Raw genomic sequence first — 6092 nt, 5'->3', positions numbered from 1 at the left:
CTGGGCCTCTGTACTTTGCTGGGCTCCCCACAGTTCAGGGGCTTATATGATGAAGTCCCATGCAAGAATGAGTTAGAAGACTAGGGGGATTCCACAAAACCGAACAAGGATGGTCTCACCTTTCACATTCCACCTGAGCTGATCCTTGTTCCTCAGTATTTGTTTCCTTGGCTCAGTTTGGATTACAGTTTCCTTCCAAATATGAGGAAAGCAAGGACCCAAACATTCATGCAGCTCTCTGATGAATTCAGTGATAAAAATATAACACACCATGGATTGGACATAAGGACCCTGGCAGATAAATGCAAGGTGCTTTTGAAATATTATTACCAAGGGTAGATGGGAATAAATTGTCACTCCACTATTGTCCTGTTCATGTTACTGTTTCTATGTGAGAATGAGACAAAAATATGACACACCTAAGTCTCCATACCATTGCATTGAATTCTGTAGGCATAACCATTAATATGTAGAATGCTAGAGAGAAGGGTGTGTAAACCTTTAAAATGTCCAATCAAAGTTGTGCTGAAGTCATTAGCCTAACTTTTACAAACAGCAGCAGCAAGGTTCTTCTGCATATATCCAGACTCGATCTGTGTTCAGATTTAGGACAGAGAAGGAATTTTACCCCAGTTGAATTAGCACAGACCTTTGTCTCTGAACTTACTGTGGCCTGTTGCACAGCTTCATCAGCTAAGATCTCCTGGGCATATTTCACAAAAAGAGCAGCTTTGTCTCAGAGCAGAGGCCTTGGGCCTTAGAGACACCTGGACTGAGGTTAAGGACAATTTATTTTTTAAAATATTTCACATTATTGGGTGGGGTTTTTTCAATCTGATCTGGAACAAAAGAATTCTTTGACAGATTTCCTAGTACAAGGTGTATATTACAGAGGTGCAGACACAGAACTACATGCGCAGTCTGGTAGTACAGCTGGGCTGTCACTGGTCATTTCTTTGTCTGCAAAGAGAAGGATGAGCAAAGCTGAGGTGGGAGCACAGTGAGGCAGGTACAGGCAGTCTGTTCAGTGAGCAGCAGCTGTGGTCCAGTATGTTGACATGAAAATTATCTGAGGATGCTGCTGAGGCTGAAGGAAGGAAAGTGAATGCGTGAGGCACAGACCCTGATCTGCTGGCACAGAATGAATGGGGACGATTCTCTATCAGAAACAAGCTCAATCATACTGATAAGCCAATAGGACTTTACCAGAGCCCCTTCCAGGCATTTGTTTTAAAACAGAACAGCTGTCCTGGTTTTGTCTGGGATAGAGTTAATTTTCTTCCTAGTAGCTGGTACAGTGCTGTGTTTTGAATTTAGCATGAGAATAATGTTGATTATACAATGATGTTTTGGTTGTTGCTAAGTAGTGCTTACCCTATGTGAAGAATTTTGCAGCTTCCCATGCTCTGCCAGCGAGCAGGTGCAGAAGAAACTGGGAGGGAGCATAGCCAGAACAGCTGACCTGGACAGGCCAAAGGGATATTCCATACCACAGAACATCACACTCAGTATATAAACTGGGGGAAAGTGGCCAGGAGCCACCAATGGCTGCTAGGGGATGGGCTGAGCATTGGTCAGCTGGTGGTGAGCAACCATATTGTGCATGACTGTTGGTTTGGGTGTTTTTAATCTTGAGTTTTATTTCTTTCTCTCTTTTTGTTATCTCAATTTTCATTACAATTATTATTAGTTGCCTTAGTATTATATTTTGCTTTATTTCAATTATTACAGTGTTCTTATCTCAACCCATGGATTTTACCTTTTCTAGTTCTCCTTCCCATCCCACTGTGAAATGGGAGGGGCAGTGGGTCTGTGTGGTACTAAGCCATGTCAACATCCTTTTTGGTGCCTAACATGGTGAGATAGTGGCAGATCTGACCAGAACATGTTAAAACAAACTTGTTATAAGCATTCATTATATTGGTTTTACAGTTGCTGGTCACAACGTGGATTTATTTGCTCTCAGTCACTGTGCTTGATCTCGGGGTTTTATTTATATAACACTTTACTTGCAGCTTTTATTTCCTGTCTTGGGTTTATCGCCTTTGAGGTCTGAGCTCAGGTTATCACTTTATTGTGCTTTGTAATACTGGCTTGTGATATGATAGAATTACTGGTTGTAAAACTAATCTGGTGTGTGTACTCACCACTGCTCACCTCTGTTCTTTGGGAGCCACCTGTTGGGACCTAACAATAATCACACCTTTTGTCTTTCCTCAGAGAGACAACCTAGGGAGAAGAGACATCCTCACAAACCTCCCCCTTTCCCACCATGGTAATTACAGTAGCATTTGAAAATTTGGATGTCCTTCAGATATTGGAACAGGCATAGTCTATTTCCAGGAATGCTGAATGTGTTCCAGATTTTGTTTAAGATTAAACAATAGTTTAGGAATACTACCAGAAGAACTCCCTGAGTCTCGCTAGTTACAAGTGGCAGAGTGTGTGAGATACTATGTGGCAAGTACATAGGACAGTGGGCAACTCCAGTGTTTTGTAACTTCATCCCTGAACAAGCGCAGAATAAATAATTGAGAAGAGTATGCTGTCATCCTGACAATTCCAGTCAGGCAGAAATCACTGTGATGTGCTGGTGCCTGGCCCATGCCTAGGGATCCCTGTTCAATACTATTCGGTACCCTCAAGGGGGTAAGATGGTCTTTGATCTGATGGCAAAATGTTAGGCACTGTAGCTACTCCAACCCCAGTGACAAGCACTGCAGATGAACAGAGAATCAACCCATGCAAGTATCAGTCATCCTACAGACAAGAAGAAATGGATACGAAAGTTAGCTTATTTAGTAAAGAGGTATGAAGCAGATCCATTGAAAAGAACAGGAGGAAGAAGGGAACAAAAGGAATCCAGCACTCAGTCCGTATTCCTGGTTGAACTCCAGATTATGTGAAAAGATTTCAGCCGTTGTCCGAGTGAGCACATTATCACCTGGCTGCTCTGATGCTGTGATAACAGGATTAGTGCCCTGGAATTAGAGGGTAGGGAAGCCAAGCATCTGAGATCGCTTTCTAGAGAAAGGGACATTGACAAGGTTATTGGAAAAGGGATACAAGTCCTCAGTCTCTGGAAGGGATTCCTGTCAAACATAAAGCAAAAGTACCCCTTCAAGGAAGACATTGTATGTCACCCAGGCCAGATAGACATGATTAGATCCCAGTTGGCAAGATCAACAAAATAACAGCTATGTCTCCAACAACTAGGAAGAAAGAAACACAAGCTTTCTGAAGTCTTGCAGGGTGCTGCAGAAGGCACACTCCAAATTACAGTCTGATTCTAAGCCCTCTCTATCAAGTGACCAAGCAGAAGAGTGGTACCAAATGGGACCTGGAGCAACAACAAGCCTTTGCACAAATTAAACAGGAGATAGTTCATGCAGTGGTCCGTGGGCCAGTGTGGGCAGGGCAAGATGTTAGAAATGTGCTGTACAGTGCACTCAGGGAGGCTGACCCAACATGGAACCTCTGGCAGAAGGTACCATGAGACTTGAGGTCAGCCATGTCTGAAAAAGAGATACTTGCAGTTTATGAAGGGGTTTGAGTTGCTTTGGAAGTGACCAGTACTGAAGCACAGCTTCTCCCAGCACCGTGGTTACCTCTGCTGGACTGGATGTTTAAAGGGAAGGTCTCCTCTACACATCATACAGCTGATGTTATGTGGAATAAGTGGGTCACCACTGATCACACAACGAGCTTGAATAGGAAACCCCAGTCATTCAGGAACCTTGAAAGTGATCATTAACTGGCCAGAAGGTAAAGATTTCAGAATATGGCCAGAGAAGGAGGTGATGCATGCTGAAGAGGCCCTATTGTGTAATAAATTACCAGAAGGTGAGAAGAAATATGCCTTGTTTATTGACAGCTCTGGTAGGAAAGCATTGGAGGTGGAAGGCAACTGTGTGGAGTCGTCTAGGAGAAGTTGCACAAACTTCTGAAGGAGAAGGTGAGACCATTCCGTTTTCAGGGGTGAAAGCCATCCAGCTGGCTTTAGACATTGTTGAGTGAGAAAAATGGCCAATACTTTACCTTTATACTGGCTCATGGATGGTGGCAAATGGCCTGCGGGAGTGGTTGCAGTGATGGAAGCAGCATAACTGGCAGCACAGAGGGAAATCCAACTGGGCTGCTGCATTTTGGCAAGATATCGCTGCCTGGGATGAGAACCTGTTTGTGATCCATGCACATGTACCCGAGTCGGGCCACTGCAGAACATCAAAACAACCAGCAGGTGGCTCAGGTGGACCTGGATTGGCAGCATAAGGGTGAATTATTTATAGCAGAGTGGGCCCATGACATACCAGGTCATCAAGGAGGAGATGCATTCCCACACAGAATTAGTTATTGCTCACACGCAAAATTCCTTCTCTTCGATATTTCCTCTCACTCCCTGGGAGCCCTCTTGTTGTGAGTGTGAGAGCTAATCATTCAAAGACATATCTTTTCAGCAGTACAGCCTTTGACTGGTCCTGATGTCCCTTGGTGACAGCCACTCCAGAAAGCCCTGGGTTAGTTTGGTGCCAACCACCTCCAACCTCCGACTGTTCCCTGCCGCAGGGTGACTATTGCAGAATCACCGATGTCCTTCCGACTGCCAGTTCCTCCCAGTGGTTCCCAATGCCCTGGGGCTGTCCTGGGTACCTGAGCATCCCTTCTAATGTGGTCAGCTGAGGGTGGCAATGGCAAAGGAGCTTTTCAGCTGTTGCTGCTCAACCATGACATATGTGCTGCCTGTAATGAGGCAGTTAATTCCTTTTTTTTTTTTTTTTGGTATCTCGTGGTGCAAAATGTGGCCACACCCTGAGAACAGTGCCCGTTTTTGGACCCCTCACTTCAAGAAACACATTGAGGTACTGCAGCAAGTTCAGAGATGGGCAATGAAGCTGATGAAGGGTCTGGAGCACGAGTCCTGTGAGGAACAGCTAAGGGAGCTGGGGGTGTTTATCCTGGAGAAAAGGAGGCTCAGGGGGACCTTATTGCTCTCAACAACCATCTGAAAGGAGGGTGTAGCCAGGTGGGGGTCAGTGTCTTCTGCCAGGCAACTACTGACAGGACAAAAGGACATAGTCATAAACTCTGCCAGGGGAGCTTTAGCCTGGACATTAGGAGGAATTTCTTCACTTAAAAGGGTGATTAGACACTGGAATGGACTGCCCAGGGAGGTGATGGAGTCACCATCCCTGGAGATGTTTAAGGAAAGACTGGACATGGCTCTTTGTGCCGCGGTGAAGCTGACATGGTGGTGTTCAGTCATAGGTTGGACAGATCTCAGAGCTATTTTCCAGACTAACTGATTCTGTGTATGTGATTCTGCGTAGAGCTTTAGGGATCTATTGTTATTTGTGACCGTAGAGCAAACCAGGAGATGGTGCATCCCGCCAAGAGGCTCCCAAACCCACAGGCAGGGCAGGCCTGGGCAAGGTCAGGCCGTGTGGGGCAGAACAGGCAAGGCAGAGCAGGGCAGGGCAGGCAGGGCTGGGCAGGGCAGCCAGGGCAGGGCAGGGTGGACAGGGCAGGGCAGCCAGGGCTGTGCTGGCAGGGCAGGGTGCACAGGGCAGGGTGGGCAGGCAGAGCTGGGCGGGGCAGGGCAAGGCAAGGCAGGGCAGGCAGGAAAGGGCAGGCAGGGCACAGAAGGCAGGGCTGGGCTGGGCAGGGCAGAGCAGGGAAGGCAGGGCTGAGCAGCGACGGCAGTGCAGGGCAAGGCAAGGCAGGGCTGGGCAGGGCCAGGCCAGGCAGGGAAGGGACAGGCAGGGCTGGGCAGGGCAGGGCAGGCAAGGCAGGGGCAAGCAGGGCAGGACAGGGCAGGCAGGGCCAGGCAGGGCAGGGAAGGAAGGACAAGGCAAGGCAGGGCAGGCAAGGCAGGGCAGGCAGGGTGGGGCTGGGCAGGGCTGGGCTGGGCAAAGCAGGGCCAGGCAAGGCAGGGGCAAACAGGACAGGCAGGGCTGGGCAAGGCAAGGCAAGGCAGGACAGGGCCAAGCAGGGCAGGGAAGGCAAGGCAGGGCTGGGCAGGGAAGGCAAGGCAGGGCATGGGCAAGCAGGGCAGGGCAGGCAGGGCTGGGCAGGGAAATCAGGGCAAGGCAAGG

The sequence above is a fragment of the Pithys albifrons genome, chromosome 1 (genome assembly GCF_047495875.1).
Source record: "Pithys albifrons albifrons isolate INPA30051 chromosome 1, PitAlb_v1, whole genome shotgun sequence".
In the NCBI taxonomy this organism is placed as follows: Eukaryota; Metazoa; Chordata; class Aves; order Passeriformes; family Thamnophilidae; genus Pithys; species Pithys albifrons.
Note: the sequence above shows the minus strand (reverse complement) of the source record.